General features: G+C 43.7%; 1 protein-coding gene across 1 annotated transcript in view; it reads right to left on the bottom strand.

Annotated features, from left to right (window-relative positions):
- Positions 1-26,117, bottom strand: part of LOC136330208 (carcinoembryonic antigen-related cell adhesion molecule 1-like) — a 112,253-nt gene that overhangs the window by 627 nt on the left and 85,509 nt on the right. The window lies entirely within an intron of this gene.

The following is a 26,117-nucleotide window of genomic DNA, read 5'->3' as shown; positions in this document are numbered from 1 at the left end:
TCATTGAATTGCTGATGGCTCACCTTGCCTGAAAGAATAAAGAAGGATGTCTTTCTGGGGACGGCCATGTTTTTGCGGCTTAGCCAGGACCAGAGTGACTGTTGGCAAGGAGCTGTGGCATCCTCCTGAGCCCATCCTGTATATATCTTTAAGTCTCTGTCTATCTTTCATTCAATTTCGTACCATTTCCCACTCAAGACCCCGGTATAGACTCGTTATGCAGGTCGCGGCAATTCACAGTCCAAGTGAGCTCTGTAAAGGTCACCAGAGGATGGGCCTGACCTCTGCAGAAGGACAGTTGTCTTTGTTCAGGTGGCAGTGTGTAAGGAGAGATCTGTATCTCCTCTCTGACTCCAGATCACCTCAGGGTGACCCCTGAACTGTTTCCATGGACATCTCTGTAGTATCAGCACAGAGACCTCCTTCCCAGCTCATGTGTTTTATAACTTTATCATCAGGTGAAAGTTTCCTCTCATGAGCTTTATTGATTCTTTCCTATAATTTCTTTGACTTCAAAAAAGATCAGGTCTCACTCCTCATGGAAGCCGTGTGTGTTGGGGAAGGCAGGTTTGTCACATCTGTCCATCTCTGGGGCCAAGGGAACTTTACATTAAGTGAGAAGACATTTATATTTTTTAAAATTATTCATTAGGCAATAAAGATGGCCCAAACCTGTCTTTATGACCTGAGACCTAGTGGAGTTTCATCTAAAATATTTCAGTCTGAATGGGACTTTACTTGCTGGCCTGTGGACTAAATAACCCTGTGAAGGAAATCTCTAGAGAGAAGAGGTTATGGTTTTAACAAAAGGCAGGGACTGTAGGAATGGAAGGAAACTACTCAATAAGGTAAAGGCCATACATGAAAGCCCAAGCTAACACAATGCTCCCTGGAGAAACACCAGAAATGTTACTAAGATCATGAACAAGACAAAGATGCTGTTTTCCCCACTTATTCAACATAGAACTGGAAGCTTGACTCGAACACTAGGCAAGAAGAGTAAATGAGAGGTATCCAAATTGGAAAGGAAGAAAAAAGATTATCTCTTTTAAAAGACAATATAATATTATATATAGAAAACACTAAATATCAACACTCAGCATAATTTCCATTTCTTTGTAACAACAATGAACAATCCCAAAATAAAATTAAGAAAATGCTTCCATTTAGCATCAGAAAGAATAGAACAAATAGAACACTTAGGAATAAACTTAACAAAGGAGACAAAAGATGTATACACTGAAAACTACCAATGTTTCTGGGAGGAAGTAAAGAAGAAACAAATAAATGAAAAACATCTATGTCCATGGATTTGAAGACCCCTCCAACCTACATATTTAATACAATCCCTATGAAAATAAATACCAATGACTATGTTGCAAAAATAGAAAAATCTACCTTAAAATTCATATGGGATTTTTAAAAAAGATTTTTTATTTATTAATTTTACAGAGAGAGAGAGAGAGAGAGAGAGAGAGAGAGCAGGCAGGGGAAGTAAGAAGTATCAACTCATAGTTGCTTCACTTTAGTTCATTGCTTGCCTGTTACTTATTTTATGTGACTTGACCAGGCAAGCCCAGGGTTTCAAACCAGCAACCTCAGCATTCCAGATCAATGATCTATCCACTGTGCCACCACCACAGGTCAGGCTCATATGGAGTTTCAAATGATCTCAATTGGTTGCAAGGATCTTAAAGAGGAATAACAGTGGAAGTCTCACACACTCTAACTTCAAAGCTTACTACAGAGCCAAAGTAACCAAAAGAGTGTGACACTGACATAAAAACTTCTATTCATCAAAGACACAATCAAATGATTTCAACAAAGGAGCCAAGACTGTTCAATGGAGAAAGCAGTCTTTTCAACAAATGGTGTTGAACAGCAATATCCACATACAGATGGATGAAGTGACCTTTGCCTTGCACCACACACAAAAATTAAGCCAGAATGAATCAGTTCCTAAAAGTAAGACCTAGAATTATAAAACTCTTACAAGAAAATATAGAAAGAAACATTATAACATCGGATCTGGCAATAATTTCTTGAATATGACACTAAGAACACAGGTAGAAAAATTAGACAAATTAGATTTTGTCAAAATTTAGAACTCTGTTCATCAAAGGACACAATCAACAGACAGAAAGGTGACCTATGGAATAGAAGAAGGTTCTTTGGTTATTATATACAGACTAGGGAGGTTAATATCCAGAATATATAAGGAACTCCTACAACTCAACAACGACAACAAAACCAAATAACCCAATTTACAAATGGGCAAAGCACATCAACAGACATTTCATTAAAGAGACACACAAATGTACAATCAGCACATCAGAAGATGCTCAACATCACCATCATTTGGAAATTTCAAATACTCTTGGGGCTGGAGTTGGTCCCTGTGATGTTGGGTGTGGGTAATTCCACTGTGCAGGCAACAGAGAGAACATTGCCCTGTGTGGTTCCATTGGTTCATTCAGAGTCTCCTTCAATCAAACTTGGCACCTCTCACTTCTCAACCAACTTGAGTCCTTAAAAGAATAAGGAGGGTCTGCATATCACAAGACAGATGCATGGGGATCTGAGTGCTCAGAGAACGTAAGGCCTCCAGCTCTACGTCTGGGGGAAAGCACAGACTTTCTCAGCTGTAAGTTAAGTATCAGGGTTTGGTCATGGAAAGACACAGGACGGGGACTCAGAGATCACCCCACACTCCTGGCTCTTCAGTGACCACTGACTGCCTGGCTGACCAGGAGCCATTCCTTCCAGCTGCACAGCCTACATCACCCAATTCGAGGTGTTTGAGGTGCTATTTTTCATGACACCCTCGAGATTGGAGTTCAAGCAGAAACAACACATGGTGACCAGGAGCATGCTGGTGGTCAGTTGATTACTCAGGCCCCTGGCCAAGCCATGGGTCAGGTCCTCCCAGGTGAATGTGACTGACATGAGCCAGTGAGCCAATAAGTGACAGAACAGAGTCCAAAGAATGAGCTAGAAAAGAGCAGGGACCAGGAGGAGCTGCCTGAGGCAGCAGAACCATGTGCTCTGCATGTGGGCATTAAAGTCATTCTCCCTGTGCTGAGGGCAGGTGAGGGCTTCTGCAAATGCAGATGGGAGGGGGGACGGACCACAAGGGGGAGATGGACAGGCTGAAATTCTGGCCCCTGTGGAACCCTTGTGCTTGTCAGTTATGAGATACAATTATAAAAGAAGTTAAAATTCTTCCATATGTGAAAGCTATTGTTAATACCCAATGGTCTAAGACTGATTTCAGGAAAGAATATTTCTCTAGAGAGCAGCAAATGGTCTGAGACATCCATTTCAGCTCCTGGAGGGACAGGGAGTCTGTCCTTTTGGTCAGAATTCCAAAGACTCTGCTTCTAAATTCCAGTCTCTGAAGAGATTTTGGATCATTCATTCATTCATTTAATCACCATTTCTTTCTAATTCATCAAAAGCAAATGAGTGTCTGTCACATGTTGTTCCTGAGCTGGTTGCAGGTGGAGAGTGGGGAGTGAGAAGCACAGTCCTTTCCTTTCTGTCCAGTGGGAGTGACACCCACACAGCAGGAAACAAAGCAGTGACTCAAGTCCAGGGCAAGGAAGTGTGGATCAGCTCCCTGAGTGGGAGGTCTGGGCACTCCCAGCACTGACTCTGATTGTTACTGCAGGAAATTTGGTTCTGGAGTAAAACCAGAGTAATTCTCCATCGGCTATCTCTCCGCAGACTAGAATCTCTCCCTGTGAGCTGGGGATGTCAGAAGAAAGAATCTGAGGTAATGGTGGGTCTAGGGACCCACAGACACCTAATAAGACCCCAGGGTGGAGGGGAAGATGGGGCTACGGCTACAGACAGACCTCCAGCGACTGATCAGCTGCTAATGGTCTGTGTGACTCTGCTTTAGTGGCTGTGTTTCCCCGTGCCTCAATTTCCCCTCAGTGAAAGAGGATAAATATTAGACAGCCAGATTGTCAATGTATCAATCATAAAATATTCACAGAATCTGACCTAACTTGGGATAGGGGAACTGCTCAAAGAAGAGGCATCTGTTATTGATCGACTCCCAAGAGAGAGAATCCCTGGGGCTGATCCCCAGTGGGCAAGGAGCTGCTGGGAGCATCTTTCTCTCTGTTTCTGCCTGGGATGCTGACCGTACTGGACCCTCCTAAGGCCCCAGAAGTGTTGGCTAATAATCTGAGCACCTTGTCCAGCTGTGCTCTCCACACACAGCCTCGGGTGAAGAACCAGGCTCCACTCTGCCCAGATGTGGCTCTTGAGGCTTAAGTCCTGGCTGGTGATCAGCTCAGGAGTCTTGTGACTAGGGCACTCGGGAAACCATTGCTGGTAGTCTGCCCTTCCCAGGAGATCAAACCCAACCTGACACCTGTTCCCCAGAGTCCCTGGAGTCAGGAGCCCTGCGACAGGGATCTGGGGAGGGACTGCTGAAGCTGAGCTTCTTTGTGAAGATTCCAGGGGGCTTCTCAGGCCAGGCCCTGACCAAGCCCTGCAGGGTCTTTCCCAGGGTCATTGTCATAGGGAGAGTCTTCAAGGTGTGGATGAGCCTGGTCTCCCTCTGCTGAGTTACTCTCGTCAGAATGGCCCTTCTCTCTGCGGTGAATGTCTGCAGGGGTGGAACCCGGGAAGGGGGCTGTGATCTTAGGAAGTTTGTCTCCACTGTGTGTGTCCTGCACTAAATGCCCAAACCCAACCTGGGCCGTGATGCAGAGAGCAGTGGAGGCAGAGCCCAGGGCTGTCCATCCTGGGGGAAAGCACAGACTTTCTCAGCTGTAAGTTAAGTATCAGGGTTTGGTCATGGAAAGACACAGGATGGGGACTCAGAGATCACCCCACACTCCTGGCTCTTCAGTGACCACTGACTGCCTGGCTGACCAGGGGCCATTCCTTCCAGTTGCACAGCCTCCATCACCCAATTCGAGGTGTGTGGAGTAGAATTCTCCCCACCCGACACCCAGGGGTCAGAGAGCAATCACTCACCGTATACACTGAGCCATCCAAATCCCACTTCATTTTTTGAATCCCCAAGGTAAGCTACCACAGTGTAGTACCCTATGTCCTCAAGGGTGACCTTCTTCAATAGCAAAGACCCATCGTAGTTAACTGTCACTCGACCGCTGTATGTAGGCCCCGTTCCACATATTCTTCGGTATCTTGTAAAAGATGCAATGTAATGCATGCCATTTGTCTTTTCCCCCTGGTACCAAATAAAACCTATCGTATCAGGTGGCTCATTGCAGATACGAAGAAGCACGTCCTTCCCTGCGGCAGCAATGGATGACACGACAGTGAGTTGGGCAGTGTTGGGCGGGCTCCAGAAGGTGATGAGTGACACTAGGAGGGAAGAGAGAAATGGATCAACATTTGGGTCTATGCATTTGGGTGGAGAGATGCAGCTATTGATCCTGAGCAGGTCTCTTTTATCTGTCAGTCTTGGTGTGCGTGTGTCTGTGTGTGTGTGTGTGTCTGAGTGTGTGTGTCTCCTGTGGTCAAGGTCAGCAGCATGGCCAGCATTACTTCAGCACCTTTGACCCTGTTATTTTTTCAGTTTCAAATATTTTTTTTTTTTTGTATTTTTCTGAAGCTGGAAACGAGGAGGCAGTCAGACAGACTCCCGCATGCGCCCGACAGGGATCCACCCGGCATGCCCACCAGGGGGCGATGCTCTGCCCATCCGGGGCGTCGCTCTGTTGCATCCAGAGCCACTCTAGCGCCTGAGGCAGAGGCCATGGAGCCATCCCCAGCGCCCGGGCCATCTTTGCTCCAATGGAGCCTTGGCTGCGGGAGGGGAAGAGAGAGACAGAGAGGAAGGAGAGGGGGAGGGGTGGAGAAGCAGATGGGTGCTTTTCCTGTGTGCTCTGGCTGGGAATCGAACCCGGGACTTCCACATGCCAGGCCGATGCTCTACCACTGAGCCAACCGGCCAGGGCCTCAAATACTTTTTTTAAAAATTGATTTTACAGAGAGAGGAGGGGGAAACGAGAAGTATCAACTCATAGTTATTTCCCTTTAGTTGTTCAATGATTGCTTCTTGTACATGCCTTGACCAGGCAAGCCCAGGATTTGAAACTGGTGACCTCAGCATTCAAGGTTGGTGCTCTATCCACTGCGCCATGACAGGCCAGGTTCAAATACTTTTCTACAGGTGTCTGCCTGGCTCACCCCCTCACTGCCCCCCAGATCCCTGCTAACACTCAGGGGCGTCCTAAAAAGACAGCTTCACTGACCAGCTCCCCTTAAACCCTCTGATTTCAGTGTCTGACTGTCCCTGCTCTGCTCTCTCTATGACACTGGTGGGTAGCTGACCTCACATCTAGATCTTTCCTTTCCCCTCCCCCCCATAGAACAGGAGCTCCATGTGGGAGGGGCTTGTCTGCTCCTGTTGTTGCCCAGGGCCCACAGCAGGCTGCACACACCTGTGGGTGAATGAGGAGTGTTCCAGGGCCCCGCTCCTCCTGGGGTGCATTTGTTTATTTCTGAGGTTAATGGTAAGGACAATGTTTACCACCCCTCATTCAGTTTTTTACTGGTGTCACCTGACGTAAATTATTATTATCATCAGTTTTCAAAATCCAATACTCAGCAATGAATAACTTAAGAAATGAACAATCGAGGTCTTCCTGCCGCTCACGACTGTCAGGTCATGAGATTTTCCTGTAGCTGAGCCCCTCCCCCACCCTAGTCTGCTCCCCTGTCCCCTCCCCTCAGGTTCAAACAGAAGCCCTCTGTGCCCCTCAGAGCGCTGCCCTCCCCAGGAGACCCCTGCCAATCTCTGTCTCACATCCTCCCCTTTACCCCCAGGGACTCTCCCCTCCTTACCGGCCAGCAGGAGCCCTTGGAAGGGAACAAGTCTTCTGGCAGTGGCTGAGGGGGACTCCATGGTGTCTGCTGCCTGCTCTGTCCCACCCTATGTGAGAAGAGCTTATGTCCAGTAAGGCTCACAGGCAGCTCTGTCCAGACTGATGGGATCTGCTGTCCCTCTGCCCTGTGAGCGGGGACTACTCCTGGGGCAAGGTAACTTCCTTGATCACGTGGGGCCGGGGGCGGGGTCTGTGCCCAGGACCTTCCCACTCTGTCCCCTCATTCCTGCCACCACTGTCCCCTCTTTCTAGTTTACTGTCCCTCTATAATTTGGTTCGCTGGGTACTGCTGAGGCCTTTGTGTGCACGCGTGCATGTGTACACACACACACACACACACACGGACACACACACACGGACACGGACACGCTCCCATGCTGTGTTTGGAAAGCACAAGCCTGGGGCGTGCCTGGCCCACAGCCCCCTGTCAGGTGCACCGTCACCTCTCCCACAGTCCTATGTCTTTCACATTTGACTTTCCTTCAGAGCACATGTTCTGGAAACCTCAGGGAAACTTGTAGCAGGGATGTCACCCCTCGCTGTACATCAGATCACAGCAATGCCCAGGTGACACCTTAGAAACGCTGTTTCAGCAGCTGTCCAGCTAACGTGGATGCCCAGCCAGAATGAGATCCTGAGATGTGGGTATCTTTTTTCTGAGTTTTGCATTTTCCACTTACCTTATTGTAAAGTCAGTAGCCACAGCCACCATCACAGCTGCCTGGCCTGTGCAGGTTCACATTTGATTCGGACAGACGGTAATGAAACAACAGAGCCAAGAACTGGTGGGCCATTAGCTTTAATCCTAGCTTGCACCCAGCGGGCAGGAAATACAAATGGTGGGAAAACACTTCCCTTTCCATTCAGGGCTCCCAAACCCACTGACTTATTCTAGTTGCCTAAAATCAAAGGTTTGTACCTCACCAGCCTTATTCACCTCTGTTCACCATCTCCTCTCTGCACAAACTGCACAAACTGGCTTCTCCTTCAGCACTCAGCTATTTTGGCTACTTTTCCTCTCCTCTACGTGGCCTTTCTCTGCTCTCCTCTAGCATGGGCTCCTCTGCCCCATTTTATAGTGTAGAAATCAAAACCTTTAATCCAACATACAAACAAGGAGGTCTCTGATACAAAGTCACTTATCTGAGGCATAATGGGATTCTTCATAAGAGTGTACCACCCCCTATCATGCAACAGTCAAGGGTGTGGGGAAAAGCTTAGTCTTAAAACTAAGCCTCAGGCCTGACCAGGCGGTGGCGCAGTGGATAGAGCATTGGACTGCGATGCCAAGGACCCAGGTTCAAGACCCAAGCTCGCCAGCTTGAGCGGGGGGCTCATCTGGCTTGAGCAAAAAGCTCACCAGCTTGGACCCAAGGTTGCTGGTTCAAGCAAGGGGTTCCTCGATCTGCTGAAGGCCCGAGGTCAAGGCACATATGAGAAAGCGATCAATGAACGACTAAGGCGTTGCAAAGAAAAACTGATGATTGATGCTTCTCATCTCTCTCCGTTCCTGTCTGTCTGTCCCTATCTATCCCTCTCTCTGACTCTCTGTCTCTGAAAAAAACAAAACAAAACAAAACAAAACAATAAAAAAACTAAGCCTCAGGCTATAATGACCTGGCCTGCTTACAGCCTGTCCCCCACACCCAATGCAAACTATAAGAGATTAAACATAAACATATTTGCAAACTTATTTGACCGACACTTATATTTTAAGCAATATTTGTGTATATATAATTTTTAACATATTTATTAAGTTATAGTTGACACATAATAAACTTAACATATTGAAAACGTACAATTTATTAAGGTGTGTCTACTGCACACAGCGGAGACATTGTTGCAATGAGGTAATGAATGTGTTCCTTACGCTTAAAGTCTCCTCAGGCCTCTTGTGATCTGTCCATTGTGCCCCTCCTCCACCCCCTTCTCCAGTGTTATGAAAACTGTCATCTTCTTTCTCTCATTATAGATTAGTTTGCGTTTTCTAGAATTTTCAAAATTTGAATCATATAGTAGGTAATTTTGGGTGGATGTTGGTTTCTTGACTCAAAACGATTATTTTTAAATATTTTTTCTTTTTTATCTCTCAGTTCTATTTCATTGTAGGGTGACCCAAATGTTTATCCATTCACCCATTTATGGGCTTTGTGTTGTTTCAATTTTGAGCTGGTTACAAGTAAACCTGCCATGAATGTTTTTGCAGAATGGTCTTTAAAACAAAGAATCAAGTGCTTGTAAAACCACTGAAGGGATAGAGAAAAGGCAGTTAGGGAGTTGTCACTGGGAGTCTGGTTTCTTGGGCGCACTGCCACAGCCCCCACTCACAGGTAAATACCTGCTTCTTCCAATAAAGCCGTGTCTGCCAGAGCCCACCTGTCAGTCAACACAGGAACAGAAATAGTGGCCCCATCTCCCTTCCAGCTTCCAGATTACACACAAGTGCATCTCAGAGTCTGGATTTAATTCACATCTGGATTCTCAATCATTAGGAAGGGGAAGAAGGTGTGTTTAACCTTTCAGGCTCTCTGATACAGGAGGGAACACAGGAAGGGTTGGAGCATAGACGTCAAGTGCCAACAGACAATATGTGGCATGTCTCAGCCCACACGCAGCTGTGTGCCTCTGGGTGAGTGTGACCCACCTCAAGAAGCCTCAGCTTTCTCATATGATAGCAAAAAAAGATATTTGGTCTTTTTTTCTTGGTCTTAAAACAGAGCAACTAAAACTATTAGAAATTTCTGGCTTGACCTGTGGTGGCGCAATGGATAAAGCGTCGACCTGGAACACTGAGGTCACGGGTTCGAAACCTTGGGCTTGCCCAGTCAAGGCACATATGGGAGTTGATGCTTCCTGCTCCTCCCCCCTACCCCCTTCTCTAAAATGAATAAATAAAACCTTAAAAAAAAAAAGAAGTTAAAAAAAAAAAAGAATTTTCTGAGTAATAGAGGTGATAAGAGTGTCTTTGTCCGGAGGCAACTCTAGGCAGGCCCCTCGATAGTTTCAGGGTTAGGGCAGGTCACCAGAAAGATCAAATCTTGATTAGAAGCTTGGAATTTTCAGCTGTCAATGTAAGAGACCTTTAAACTTGTACAGACTGTTTATGAGTTTATTTGAGCCAAACTGATAACAATTATCTGGAAGCAAAATCTCAATGGATTAAAAACTGCTCCAGAAAATAGCAGTTTTCCACCTTATTTTGCACATTACAATCAATGGCATAGGCCTAAGGGGTGACATGAAATCCATTGGTAATAGATTAGGAAGGCCAGAGAAAGCAAAGCAGAAAGAAATCTTTGTGATTGGATAAAAATTAAAATGAATAGACATGCATACTTCTTTTACATTGGTGTACAGGATGGCCAGCAGTTAATAATTAACACAATAAAAATAGCAGTGAGAAGTTTTGTGGTCTCTGTATTGATGCAGTGAGGGGTCCAGAGAAAAGGAAATTACCCTGACATTCCAAATGTATGTTATCTTAGATGCAAAAAGACAATAAGCAGGCTCAATTGAGATAAAGATTGATCTGTGTCAGGACGTGACTAACCACCGTAACTCACTTTAAGTTAGAAAATTTTAATTTTAGACAATCTTATATGGTTAATTTAGGTCTTTGAGTTTGTAAGGCCCACCATGCAGGCCTGCCCTGAGCTTGTCAGGTTTAGTATGTGTTGGTCAAATAAGTTTGTAAATATTATATATATGTTTGCTCGCTTATAGTTTGCATAGGGTGTGGGGGACAGGCTGTAAGCAGGCAGGGTCGTAATAGCCTAAGGCTTAGTTTTAAAACTAAGTTTTGCTGTCTGTCCCACTTCTCTGTATTTTGCATGTAGTATAACATTTACTTATCATGTGAGGGCTGTAAAGCTAGTAGCCACGGCCACCATCACAGCTGCCTGGCCCATGCAGGTTCGCAATTGATTCGAACAGATGGTAATGAAAGTTTTAAAACTAAGCCTTTCCCACCCTAAATGACTTTGTATCAGAGACTTTCTTGTTTGTATATTGGATTAAAGGTTTTGATTTCTACACTATAAAGTGGGGCTGAGGAGCCCATGCTGGAGGAGGGCAGAAAAAGGCCACATGGAGGAGAGGAGAAGCAGCCAAGATGGTGGAGTGCTGAGGGAGAAGCCAGTTTGTGCAGTTTGTGCAGAGAGAAGGAGATGGGGAATAGAGGTGAATAAACTTGGTGAAGTAGAAAACTTTGATTCTAGGAAACTCGGATAAGTCAGTGGCTTTGGGAGCCCTGAATGGAATAGGAGGTGTTTTCCCACTGTGTGTATTTCTTTTCTTTTTTTTTACAGAGACAGAGAGAGGGACAGAGAGGGACAGACAGACAGGAATGGAGAGAGATGAGAAGCATCAATCATCAGGTTTTCGTTGGGATACCTTAGTTGTTCATTGATTGCTTTCTCATATGTGCCTTCACCATGGGCCTTAAGCGGACCGAGTAACCCCTTGCTCAAGCCAGTGACCTTAGGTCCAAGCTGGTGAGCTTTTGCTCAAACCAGATGAGCCTGCACTCAAGCTGGCGACCTCGAGGTCTCGAACCTGGGTCCTCTGCATCCTAGTCCGACACTCTATCCACTGCGCCACCGCCTGGTCAGGCCCACTGTGTGTATTTTTTGCCCGCCAGGTACAAGCTAGGATTAAAGCTAATGGCCCACCAGTTTTGGCTCCGTTGTTTCATTACTGTCTGTTCGAATCAAATGCGAACCTGCATGGGCCAGGCAGCTGTGATGGTGGCTGTGGCTACTAGCTTTACAGCCCTCACACGATAAGTAAATGTTATACTACATGCAAAATACAGCGAAGTGGGACAGACAGCAAAACTTGGGTCATGATAATTTATAGGTTAGAAATGATCCAGAGTGTTTTTTTATACTAAAGAAACATGGGACCTATCTCCCATTTACCTGCTTTACACTTTTGAGAAAATTCAGCCTTGACTTTCATCCAAGTTTAAGATTTTATCCCATCCCTAATAGTCCATTGCTCAGCAAGATAAACGCTGACACTAAGACTTCCTAGAAATGAGACTTCCTAACATCAAACCAAAAGGTCCTTCAATGCGGTCAAAGGGAACCATGTAGATGAAAAGGGGTAACATACTGTAAAGCCAGCAGACAAGGCCACCATCACAGCTGCCTGGGCCATGCAGGTTCGCATTAGATTCGGACAGACGGTAATGAAACAATGGAGCCAAGAACTGGTGGGCCATTAGATTTAATCCTAGCTTGCACCTGGCGGGAAAGAAATACACACAGTGGGAGAACACTTTCCTTTCCATCCAGGGTTCCCAAAGCCACTGACTTATCTGAGTTGCCAAGAATCAAAAGTTTCTAACCTCACCAGCCTTATTCACCTCTGCTCTCTAACGCTAATCTCAGGAACCAACAGAGAGCAAGCTCCCGGTCTGCCCCACTTTATAGTGTAGAAATCAAAACCTTTAATCCAATATATAAACAAGGAAGTGTCTGATACAAAGTCACTTATCTGAGGCATAATGGGATTCCTCATGAGAGTGCACCACCCCACATCATGCAATCAGTCAAGGGTGTGGGGAAAAGTTTAGTCTTAAAACTAAGCCTTAGGCTATAACCACCCTGCCTGCTTACAGCCTGTCTCCCACACCCAATACAAATTATAAGCGAGCAAGCATATATATCATATATACACACTTATTTTACCAACAAGGGCACACTAAACACTTCTTTGGTTTTTATAATTTGAACATGAGACTACTAAGGCCCATTAACTTCCCGTTGGAAGCACTCAAGTGCTTCTCATAATTAATTTGATTCCTGCTAGTTGTGCAGTTGGAAGTAACTTGACGGTTTATTTAGGGACAAGGCTGTAAGAACACATTTCTGTAAATTATAATTATCATCTAAAAATTCCAGAAACCAAAGGACAGTAAGAGTTTCATAAGTAAATTTCCTGTGGCTCAGCTGCAGTTATAGAGGGCCATGTTTCCATAGCCACTTCAGCTTCCATTTGAATTGATATAGTTAGTAGTCTTTGTTGGGTTAGGGTGTAAGCCTATTATTTGGTTCTAGCATTTATGGATAGAATTCCTTTCTCAGTATTCCTTCTCCACTAACCTTCTACAACTTCCCTTATTTTCCTTAGTTTGTTTCTTTTTAATTATTCAGAAATAACCAACTTAGCCTGACTGGTGATGTGCAGTGGATAGAGCATTGATCTGGGACACTAAAGTCCCATTTTCAAAACCCTGAGGTCACAGGCTTGAGCACAAGCTAATCTGGCTTGAGTGCAACTGGCTTGAGCATGGGATCATTGACATGATTCCATGGTTGCTGGCATGAGCCCAAGGTCACTGGCTTGAGCAAGGGGTCACTGGCATGGCTGGAGCCCGCCAGTCAAGGCACATATGAGAAAGCAATCATGAATGACTAAGGTGCTGCAACTCTGAGTTGATGCTTCTCATCTCTCTCTCTTCCTATTGCTCTTTCTTTCCCTCTCTCACAAAATAAAGTAAAATAAAATAACTGCTTATTAGAAAAAACTAGTTACTTTTAATTTCTCTTATAATCACAGTTATCTCTTTTCTTCTTTTTGCAATAGCATGCATTTTAAATTTCAAAATGTTTCTGAAAAGGGAGCAGGCCTCGAGCCGCTCTCCTCAAGGTCAACCGGTCATGTTTGGGTTCCTGACTTCGTGCAGGAAAGATTTCACAACATGAGTCCAGGTGATTTTTTTTTTTTTTTGTATTTTTCTGAAGCTGGAAATGGAAATGGGGAGAGACAGTCAGACAGACTCCCGCATGCGCCCTACCGGGATCCACCCGGCACGCCCACCAGGGGCTACGCTCTGCCCACCAGGGGGCGATGCTCTGCCCTTCCGGGGCGTCGCCATGTTGCGACCAGAGCCACTCTAGCGCCTGGGGCAGAGGCCAAGGAGCCATCCCCAGCGCCTGGGTCATCTTTGCTCCAATGGAGCCTTGGCTGCGGGAGGGGAAGAGAGAGACAGAGAGGAAGGAGGGGGGGCGGGGGTGGAGAAGCAAATGGGCGCTTCTCCTATGTGCCCTGGCCGGGAATCAAACCTGGGTCCCCCGCACGCCAGGCCGACGCTTTACCGCTGAGCCAACCGGCCAGGGCCGAGTCCAGGTGATTTTAAAGTGCATTTATTAAAGCTGGGGCAGTGAAACAAGGAAGAGTCCAGGATAGAATAAGCAGCAGGAGAGAGACCAGTGGGGCTGCGTTGGCTCTCTAGAAACATGGGAAAAAGTAAGACCAGGGATGGCTGTCCTCAACTCACTGGAGAGTCGGAGGAAAGGGGCCTTGGGAACAGATTCAGGGGGGTAAGCCCGGGTTGAGTTGCCACTGCCCATCGCTCCCCTGGTACAGGTTTCATGGGGACCCTCAGAGTTTAGGAGAAAGAAAATTCACTTGAAAAGGAGATCGAAGTTGGTAAGCCCCAAGGAGAGCATGTGCTAGTTCTTTGTCTTGAGGGGTTTATCAGCTTCTCAAAGGTGGGGAGTTTAGGAAATTCTCAGGGAGATTTCAATACAATATTCACCAGCTTTTTTAGGTGGGCCCTTTCAGGGTTGTGGTCTGCACTACTTTGGTCAGCATCAGGGCAGCTTCTAATGAGACGGAAAGTCACAAAGGGAAATCAGTGCAAGAAACAAAGGCATGCCAAACTTCTAAAAAAATGTTTAAATGAAACAAGAATCAAGTCACCTTTTCTGGTTCTATCCATATGATCAGTGACGTGCCAGGGCAGGAAAGGCCACCCTAGGGGCTAGGTGCAGTACCAGCTGTTCATTGCTAGAGCCCAGGGATTCTGCCCTGGAGACCTTCTGTATCTGGCTATACACTGTTCCAACATTTTGCTCAGCTACCTGTCTTAGTCTCCCCATTCCACTCATCATGGAATTTTCCTAGCTTTTAACTAACATACCTCAAAAAGAGAAACCATTAAAAATTATTTTTGATAATAGAAAATTTATCATATGCACCTTTAACAATTATTAACCATTGGCCTGTATATTCAAATTTGAGAAAAGCCCAAAGAATAAGTACAATTCTTATTATGACTACTATTAGCAGACAGGTAAAGACAATCAAACTAATAAAGTTCAACATCAATTTGTAGGTGTACAGGCCTTATTGATGTCTTAAGGCAGCTTTCTATCACCGAGGTCAGTGGCTTCTCATCCTTAAGAGGTCTTTAATTGCTGTAGGTAGAGGCAAGTGACAGTGACAAGGACAGATGTCCTTATAAAGTGGGACACTTGATAAGTTTTCTTCCAGTGGTGTTGGAGAAAGTCTTCAACTGATGTCTTTTGAAATGGACAAAATAAGTCATGGTCTTTGAAGTCTTTGTTTCCTGGGAGTGCACTGTGAAATGAATGTCACTAATCTATCAGTTTTCATAATGTGAATAATACGTTCTGGATAATAATGCAGAATATCTTTTTTTTAAGTAAAGTTGATTTATATATCCCTTCATGTAGATGCATAGGGTGACCAGTGATTATTTAATAGGAAAAAAAATGTGATTCAAAAAAAGTAAATTTCAGGTTGAGAAATACTAATAAGAAAACCTTTTGGCCAAGGGAGAGTAGAAGCTTCTGAAAATTTACCTAGTTGTGCTTTAATTGTACCATTTTTATGTTCCACCAATCTAGAGAACTGGGGTGATAGCCGCAGTGAAAATACTACAGAACAAGCCAAGTATTACAAATGGACAGCATTATTTGCCCAGTGAAATGAGTCCCTCAGTCACTGTAACTCAGAGGGAATTCCCCAATTGGATTAACTACTCCCAATAATAATTTACCTTTTCTTAAGGCAGTAGCTCTCCTGCAAGAAAATGACTCAATCCAGTGAAAAAGAAATGTGAATCATACCTAACATATTTGTATCCTTGATAGAGCAGCATTTGGATAAAATTTCATTAGCATACCTCAATTTAATATAAAGGAAATGAGAAACATCCTTGGGACCCATGGAATGACTTTCTAGGGTAATATTTGGACAGATAGAACATCTGCTATACAATTTACAAGCTATAGTAGGAGAAGGTTTTTAGTAATAATGTTAATGAAAAACTTTATAAAGTAAATATTAGGATCCCAATATGTCAGTTCATGTACATGTTTAAGTATAAGTAATTGAGTCCCTATAGATAAAATTGATTTCTCACTGGGACCATAATCCATTTGTTTGGGTCAAAATTTCCCTTTTTGATGCTATATCTTCTTTCCTTCTTCTGTAGCTGTCCATTGAAACTGTAAAAGAGCATCTTTTATTGATTTCATAGGAAGCAAGGAGCATTCTCAGGTCTAGATGATTTGGCTGTTTAATGCTGCCTGTTCATCTGCAGCTTCAGCTAATTGATTTTCTTTTGCTTTCATAGTGGCAGATTTGCAATGTTCTAGGATTTGGATATTTTCCAATTATTTCCATTTCTGTATGACACCTAATAATTCTGCATTCTATTTTCTATTTTTTATGAGCTTTCCCAAGAAATATTATTTTAAAAATATTTTATTGATTGATTTTGAGAGAGAGAGACAGAGAGAGAGAGAGAGAGAGAGAGAGAGAGAGAGAGAGAGGTGGAGGGGAGCAGGAAGCATCAACTTGTAGTTGCTTCTTGTCTGTGCTTTGACTGGGCAAGCCCAAGGTTTCGAAGCAGCAACCTGTGTTCCACGTCAACACTTTATCCACTGTGCCACCTCAGGTCACTATTTCTATAGCATTCTACAGTTGTGAGCTACACCAAGGGCATAGCTACTATTAGTGCAAATATTGGCACTTTGATTTTTGGCCAATTGACAATCCTGAATTAGGACAGTTAATTCAACTAGTTGGAAAGAACTTATTGCAAATAAATGAAGAAATAAATATGAACATTCAAATATGTCCGTTATGGAAGTTATGGTATACCCAGCATTGTAACATACATGTTCATTTTTACAGATCCATTTGTAAGCCAAATTAAGTCAACATGATTAAGAGTTTTCTATAAACCATTCTTAGAAACAAGAAATTGGTCAGTAAAGAAAATGCAATCATGTATGTTTTTATTTTTTATTTTATTAATTTTTAGAGAGAGGAAGGGAGACAGCAAGGGACAGACAGGACTATCTGTTCCTGTATGTGCTCTGACTGGGGATTGAACCAGCAACCTCTGTGCTTCAGGACAATGCTCTAACCAACCAAGCTATCCAGCCACAGGGCTTGTATGTCCTTATTTTGCAAAGAAAGTAGTTGCTAGATTAACTGCTACAACAAGTAAAATTAATATTAGGCACAGGAGGCAAGAGCCAGTTGACTGACAGAAATGTTGGGTATAATGAGAGTTCATAGAGATTCAACAGCAGGAGAAACATAAGCAAAGTAGAATCATAAATCATAACTATCTTTCTGTTTGTTTTCATACTATGTCTATAGCAGAGATGGCTATCATGCAGGGAGGGAGCTATTTGACTACTGAGTCTAACTGCTGACAGTAATATCTTATAAATTTATAATTAAGGAGTCCCAGGCTGGGAACTTTAGATAATTCTTTAGACACTTTATGGCTTTCTTTCTTTCTTGGTTCCACTGAATTGGATCAGGTCAATTTGACTTTAATAGGAAATATATAAGCTAGGCCATTAATGAAAACTCTGGAACCCAACTGAGACAATATCGTGTCAACCCAGGAATCCTCAAAGCTGCTTTTTATTTTTGGAAGAGGAAAAATAGGAGAGCTCAGCGTCTTTCAGGGTTAGTCAGTAGTTTATCTTTAGATAAGAGATGACCAAGGCATTTTAGTTGAGGTAAGCAAAATGAAAACTTATCCTTGAGATCTTATGTCTTTTTGTAGCTAGCTGTTGCAATAGGTAAATTGTGTCGTTTAGGAAGTCTAGTAAAGTCCTAGAGCATGCAAGTAAGTCATCCACATACTTGATTACAGTGGAATCTCTAAGAAATTTAACATGATTTAAATCCGCTTTTAATATCTGAGAGAAATAGATGGGATTCTCTGAATATCCCTAGGCCATTTCAGTCCAAGTAAATTGGTGATCTTCCCAGGTAAAGGTAAAGAGACATGGACTGTCTTTTTCAACTGGAATGTTGAAAAAGGCACTACTAAATTTATTACTAAAAAATATTGGCAGTCCACAAGAATGGCTGATAATAAAGTATGTGGATTTGGAACCACAGGCTGTCTGGAAATAGCTATCTTTTTTATAGCTCTGAGGTCCTGTGCAAATCTTTGTATTTTTCCATGTGGTTTCTTTACTAGAAAGACAGGAGAATTACAGGGGCTTGTACATGCAATCTTAAGTCCTCCTTTTAAGCAATCTTGTATAATGGGATTAATTCTAGCTAGTGCATTAAGTCTTAAAGGATATATTTGAATCTTAGATAGAGACAAAATATATATTATCAATAGTTATTTTAATAGGAGTGGTTGACTTGATCTTGCCAATATCTCCCATCCAAGTTACTAACCAGGCCTGACCCTGCTAGCTAAGGAGATCAAACGAGATCAGCTGCATTCAGGGTGGTATGGCTGTCGACGACCTTGCCAATATCTGTAGAAAACTGCCCAAAGTTGCACTGGGACATCCTGCAACAAACATTCAGTCTCAAGATTATTTTCATCTTGTAGAAGTTATTATTGTCTCAATTGGTTCAGTATCTGATATATTTAGTTCCAAATATATTTCACCTTCTGGGAATAGGAAATGTGGGCATCATGAGTTTCAAGGAAATCCCTATTAGGTGAATCAGGGAAGATTTGATCAGTAAAAATGTATTTCCCCATAACATTCCCTAGTTGGAAAAGGATTGGTTCTGATTTTTAAAATAACAAGCAAGCAAGCAAGCAAGCAAGCAAGCAAGCAAGCAAGCAAACAAACAAAAAACAGTCACTGGTTGATTAGATATCCCTATCAAATTTTTACTCTGAGAAAGAAGGCAACTTAGTTGGGCATGTTAAGAACAGATAAATAGCCCAGATTCTAGAAGGACCTTAGTAATTTCCCTTTTATGGTAATTTTGATTTCTCTGAAACTGTTAGTAAGAAGGGGAAATGCCCTCTTATAGTCCCCAGAGCAATCATATGCTTGCTTCTGTTTCCTTTTTCTTTCTAAATCCCATTCAGATTTCTGTCACCATTCTTAAGGTGAACAGACTCCTCTAAAGAGTTCCCCAGTAAACGTTATTTAGTAATTCTGTTGCTTTGTTCCAGAAACCAGTAGGTATCGATATATTAATGGTAAAGGTCAGAATAGCCAGACTCACATGTTTTATTTAACGTTAACTTAAACTCCTTTGAAACCCCATCAGGGTCCCTGAGAAAATCATGAAAATCTTTAGGTATGCTCCTTAATTCTGTTCTAGTCCAAAAAATATGCATAGTCACTGGTTCCCCTGTGGCTGAGACTGACTTTTCTCTGAAGGGAGCTGCTAGAATTCCTGGATTACTCTTGACCGAATTTCTGTTCTCATTTTCCCTTAGGTCAGTAGGGAGTGGTGGTGGAAGAGATCTAGAGGAGATAGAGGGGAAAGAAGGGGGGGAGGCAAGCTCAGACAAGAAAGCACAGAGAGCAAAGGGTATAGCGGAGGAGCTGTGGAAGGGGAGGAATGGGGTGTTGGCACTTATTAGCTTTAGAAGCCTTCTTTTGTTCAGAGACAGTCTCTAAAAGTTCCTATTAACTTATTTTTTAAAAAATATTTTATTCGCCTGACCAGGCGGTGGCGCAGTGGATAGAGCGTCGGACTGGGATGCGGAAGTACCCAGGTTCGAGACTCCGAGGTCGCGCGTGGGCTCATCTGGCTTGAGCAAAGAGCTCGCCAGCTTGGACCCAAGGTCGCTGGCTCCAGCAAGGGGTTACTCGGTCTGCTGAAGGCCCACGGTCAAGGCACATGTGAGAAAGCAATCAATGAACAACTAAGAAGTCGCAACGCGCAACGAGAAACTGATGATTGATGCTTCTCATCTCTCTCTGTTCCTGTCTGTCTGTCCCTGTCTATCTCTGCCTCTGTAAAAAAAAAAAAAAAAAAAAAAAAAAAAAAGAAGCCCATAAATGGATGGGCAAGGCATAAAAAAAAAAAAAAATATTTTATTCATTGGCTTTAAAGAGAGAGAAGTGGGGGTGGAGAATGAGAAGTAGTTGCTTTACTCTAGCTGTTCATTGATTGCTTGTCATATGTGTCTTGACCGGGCAAGCCCAGGCTTTTGAACCCGTGACCTCATTGTTCCAGACTGACGCTCTATCCACTGCGCCATCACAAGCCAGGCTTAATTTGGGTTTTTTTTGAAAAAGAAAATTTATCTTGGCTCCTCCTAGAAACTTTTAAGTTTCAATAAATATAAGCTTCATATTCATTCAGTTTAATTTTAGAGCCAGCTTTTTTTTTTTCTAATTTTGCATGCTGAAATGACTTAGAAGTAAGTCAAAAGAGCTTCATTTTTGCCATTATATCACTTCTAGTTAAAGCTCTACATTTCTGAAACTATGTGTAAGTAAGTGCTTCCTAGAAGTATTCCTGTACATTTGCAGGAGTATTAATGGGAACTGAGGGCTGGTAGATTTTTTGACCTTGGAAGAAAAATTTATCATGTTAATTTTAGTGTTGTTTTTTGTTTTGTTTTGTTTTTTATACCTGTAGAATCTGAACAAATTTCTAGGGTATTGTGTGTTGAGTTGAAGCGTGCTGCTTATAGGACGAGCTCCAAGACATGATCAACTCCTGAGTCACATCAAACTCTCTCACATGTCTTGGTTTTTCTCCCTGCCTGCCTACTACAGCTGTAAGGACTCGGAGCACAAGGTAACCAACCTTTATGTGGGGGCCCATTTTTGAGTCAATTATTTAATTACAAATTGAGTTTGAGTTCCACATGAGCTCATGCATGTCTTGAAAGGTGCTTTCTGACACCTTCACAGAAATTCTAAGTCACATGAGAATACCTGATATATATTTCAGCTAGAGGAGGAAAGTTCCCCCTATCTCTAGGGCCTACCACATTCAGGCTCTCATTTACACAGCAAAAGCTTTTGTGCAGACTCTCATAAAGCATTTCCAAATGAAAGCCAAGATTAAAAAACAGCTACTATTTTTCTCCTGTGCTGAGTTTTCAATTTTTATTTGCAGCCTGGATTCTCTCAGCCATTAACTTTTAGCTCCACATTAAAGATTAAAACAAATGGCCTGACCTGTGGTGGCGCAGTGCATAAAGCGTCGACCTGGAAATGCTGAGGTCACAGGTTCGAAACCCTGGGCTTGCCTGGTCAAGGCACATATGGGAGTTGATGCTTCCAGCTCCTTCCCCCCCCTTCTCTCTCTCTGTCTCCTCTTTCTCTCTCCCTCTGTCTCTCCCTCTCCTCTCTAAAATGAATAATAATAAATAAAAAAGATTAAAATGAACAAACAGCTCTAATAATGTCAGGCCTCTTACCTAATAACAGGGCGTTCTGGAATTCCCAGAAGAATCCACCCATGCCCACTAGATGCAAAGTGAGGAGCCATGGGGCACGACGGGCCCCTGCTGGGACCTACCGTAATTCAGCTTTGCAATGTGGTTCTGAGTGGGCTGCTCTGGAATTCTGTTGCATTAACTATGCCAAGTAAATGTCAACATAAAAAAGAAACATTTAAAACTGTAGAGAATTTTTAAAAGTTTATTTGAGTCAAACTGATGATAATTGCCAGGAAGCAAAAACTCAAAATTGAGAAAAGGCTCCAGAGAACGGCAGTTCTGCATCTTATTCGATACATTACAATCAAAGCAGGAGGTGGAATGGGTTACAGAAATCTATTGGTGATAAATTAGGGAGGCAGGAGACAGTAAAGGGAGGGGGCCCTGGCTGTCTATCTCAGTGGCTCTATTGCTTCGAGTGTGGCCCTGAGTGCTGAGGATAGCTTGGTCGGTCTGTGTCATCCTCATGTGCTAAAAATAGCTTGCTACCTGAGCATCAGTCTCACATGAAGTTGCCAAATGAATCCCAGTTGGGGTGCATGTGGGAATCTGCCTCACTATCTCCCCTCTTCTCACTTTAAAAAAAAAGCAAGGGATGGAGGGGGACTTCTGGGATTGAATAAAAGTAAAATGAACAGACACGCACTTCTTTTACAATACATTGGTTGTTAAATACCAGATAGCTCACAGTTAACAATTAACGATAAAAATAACAATGAGGGCCCTGGCCGGTTGGCTCAGTGGTAGAGTGTCAGCCCAGCATGTGGAAGTCCCAGGTTTGATTCCTGGCCAGGGCACACAGGAGAAGCACCCATCTGCTTCTCCACCCCTCCCCCTCTCCTTCCTCTCTGTCTCTCTTTTCCCCTCCTGCAGCCAAGGCTCCATTGGAGCAAAGCTGGCCCAGGCGCTGAGGATGGCTCCATGACCTCTGCCTCAGGTGCTAGAATGGCTCCAGCTGAGACGGAGCAACACCCTAGATGGGCAGAGCATCGCCCCCTGGTGGGCATGCCGGGTGGATCCCGGTTGGGAGCATGTAGGAGTCTGTCTGACTGCCTCTCCGCTTCTAACTTTGGAAAAAATACAAACAACAACAACAAAACAAACAAAAAAACAATGAGAGGTTTTGTGGTCTCTGCTCCAGTGCATTGAGGAGTCAGAGAAAAGGAAATTACCCTGACATTCCAAAGGTATGTGATTACAGATGCAAAAAGCCAATAGACAGATTCAGTTAAAGTGAAATTGAGCCTGACCTGTGGTGGCACAGTGGATAAAGTGTCAACCTGGAAACGCTGAGGTTACCGGTTCAAAACCCTGGGCTTGCCTGGTAAAGGCACATATGGGAGTTGATGCTTCCTGCTCCTCCCCCTTCTCTGTCTCTCTGTCTCTGTCTCTCTCTCTCCCCTCTCTATAATGAATAAATAAAATCTTAAAAAAAAGTGAAATTGACTTTTGTCAGGGAAGGCAATGGCCCATGACTACCCGCCATGACTCATTTTTAGTTAGAAAGTTTTAATTTCAGACCATCCTATGTAGTTACCTTCAGTCTCTGAGTTTGTAAGACCCATCATGCAGGCCTGCTCTAAGCTTGTCAGGTTTAGCATGTGGTCCCTTTTTATCCACACAGTTTAATCCTCCAACCTCCAGGGAGTGAAGAAGAGCTCGAGAAAATTATCCATGTCCAAATATTTAATCAGTCAGGTCAACATAAGGAAACTTTTATTTAAAAAACCCTTAAACATGGGGTTAAGAGAGCTACTGTTGGGGTCCAGGAGTCCCTTGGGAGGGGTCATGCTGAGGGAAAAGAGTGCATACGGAGCCAATATAGGGGGAGAAAGGGTAACAGAAGCTGTTGCACACTTTGTTTTCCAAAGCCAGTTTTATACAGTGCAGAAGGATTCATGCATGCGCCTCCTCCTCCTGCTGGAGTAAACAATAGAGAAGGTAGCAAGTTATATAACCGTGGGAGCAACAGCACATGCAGGCCCACTTCTGGGTCATGTCCTCTGGCATAGCTACTGCGCAGGTGCCCCAGGCTCTAGCTGGTAATGGGACCTCACAGCTACCATGTTGGTGAACACATGGAGGTGCGGGAAGGGTGGGTGCCTGGGGCAGGGGTGGAAGCTCCATGCCTCTCCCCCATGCCTTGCCTGTGAGTCTCTTCCATTTTTCTGTTCCTGAGTTTTATCCTTATAATAAATCAATAACAGTAAGCAAAGCCCTTTCATGAGTTCTGAGAGTCATTTGAGAAAATTATAAAGCCTGAGGGGGCTCATGAGGACCCCCAAATTTGTAGTCAATCAGACAGAAATGTGAGTAGCTTGGTCACCCCATTTGCAACTGGCGTTTGAAGTGAGGCAGCCTGTGTTTCTGTCCTTGAACTTGTGTGCTCTGCACATACTTTGGGTAGTTAGTGTCAAAATTGAATTGAATTGTAGGACACACCACTAGGAATTGGTTGTTGGTGGAAGAAGAAACAACATGGCAGGTGGGATGTAGAAGTGATTATGACAATGTATGCGATCTGCCTGTATGCGGAGCTCACAGAGTTTGAGAGGACTTGACTTTCACTCCTCTCTCCGTAATACCTCTCAGGCCTTAAGAGGCCACTTTCACTCCTTTCTTTCTTCTTTGTTCTAAAAAATTGAGGCCTGAGACAGTGTTTCCCATCCCAGGAGCAGCAATACACAGGCCTGTAAATCTATAAATACTGTTGTCAACCACGGATTGGGGTCCATTGGCCCAATGCCTAGACAGCCGAAGAACTGACACCAGGTTGCGGTGAAAGGAAAGGAAGCATATATTTCAAAGTTACCAATGAAAGGAGAAGGGGCAGCAGAGGCTAAAAGTCCCAACTTTTCAGTGGTTTTTATTTAGGGTATTTTAAGGAAAATAGAGAAAAATCATGGCTGGGGCGTCCAGGGTCATGGGCTGTGAGGATTGGTCAGTTATGGTATAAGTTTCTATGATCTTTTTGAAATTAAAACACTTACTTTCTTTTATTCTAGAGAGAGAAAAACATTGATTTGTTGTTTCACTACTTTATGCATTTTCACTGGTTGATCCTCTGATGTGCCCCGACCAGGGATTTAACTTGCCACCTTGGCATATCTGGACAAAGCTGCCACCAACTGAGTACCCAGGCAGGGAGGGCTTCCATGACTTTCTTAATCTGATTTATTTCTTCCCTGGCACCATCCTGTCCGGGGCTTTGGTTATGGGGGCCCAGAGGTCTCCCTGCATGCAGACAGCCCAAAGTTCTGTAACGCATTTTGGGATTGTGTTGGTGATGTTACCTTAAAGAGCAGAAAACAGAACTATCCCTCTTGGGCTTAACAGGCTACATCTTTCTCTTATCTTGAGCAACATGTCTCCTGCAACCTGCTTTGCTGACAAATCTCTAAGCTCCAGGCTACATCTGCATTCTTCCCTATGACACATGCCAGGTTGTTTCTTTCTGTTCATTCTTTAACTAGGAATTTTAACAGCCAGCTATGGGAGCAAAAGATATGTTTCCTCTCATCTTTTAAATTTCTCTGGCTGGGCTAATAATCAAAATAGCAGAGACAAAGTAAAATGTCTATTATATGAATGGACACTCTGGGGTGATAAAAATAGAGACCCAAAGAAGTACTAGGTAGCTGTGCTTTCTGTGCCATTCTGAAGCTCAAGTGGAAGGAGGGTTATGGTTTGATCCTGTGAAAGGCAGAAAAGCACTGACCTGTGGTGGTGCAGTGGATCAAGTGTTGACCTGAAACACTGAGGCCTCCTGTCCGAAATCCTGTGCTTGCCTGGTCAAGGCACATATGGGAGTTGATGCTTCCTGTCCCCCGCCCCTTTCTCTCTAAAATAAATAAATGAAGTCTTTAAAAGAAGAAAGAAAAAAAAAAGAAAAGTGTAAAAAAAAATAAAATAAAAGACCGGAAAACCATTCACATGAAAATGCCAAAGCAAAATGTTTGTTCAACATTTCCATGTGAATGTCCCTCCTGGACCAGATCCTCCATCTAAGTTCTTTATAGACAGTTGAGGGGGGAGGTTGAAGGGTATTTTTCTAAGCCCCTTTTTTCTCTCACAATAACCAGATCAAAATCATTATCCAAAAGGCACGTATGGGGCGGCAACTCTGCTTCCCTTACAGCAGAGCCACGACACAGGATGGTTTAACAAGTCTAACTAACAGCTCCATTCTAGAATACCTGGTCATTTAGTTAAAGTCATTGAATGCCTAAATCATTACCAAACAAATAAAACATTGTTCTATCAATCTAAATGTATCAACTTTTGACTTCTTATTACAGAGAAATTAAAAGATACATTCAAATCTGCTAATAAACTGTACCATGCTTTGTTGTCCCCAGCTTCCTTCTGCTGGGGTCTTAGTTCCTGTAAAGCAACTTGATATGTGTGTAATGAGCTTGGCCAGGAGATGGTGCAGTGGATAGAGCATTGACCTGGGACACTGAGGACTCAGGTTTGAAACTCCGAGATCTCTGGCTTGAGTGAGGGCTCACCAGCTTGAGTGTGGGGTTGCCGGCTTGAGTGTGTGATCATGGACATGGCCCTATGGTCACTGGCTTGAACCCAAAGATTGCTGGCTTGAAGCCCAAGGTCACTGGCTGGAGCAAGGGGTCACTAGCTCAGCTGGAGCCCCAAGTCAAGGCACATATGAGAAAGTAATCAATGAACAACTAAGGTGCTGCCACAAGGAGCTGATGCTTCTCATCTCTCTCTCCCTTCCTGTCTGTCTGTCCCTATATGTCCCCACCCCAACCCGCTAAATTAAAAAA

The sequence above is a fragment of the Saccopteryx bilineata genome, chromosome 3 (assembly GCF_036850765.1).
Source record: "Saccopteryx bilineata isolate mSacBil1 chromosome 3, mSacBil1_pri_phased_curated, whole genome shotgun sequence".
In the NCBI taxonomy this organism is placed as follows: Eukaryota; Metazoa; Chordata; class Mammalia; order Chiroptera; family Emballonuridae; genus Saccopteryx; species Saccopteryx bilineata.
This window is presented reverse-complemented; position numbering and strand designations above follow the sequence as displayed.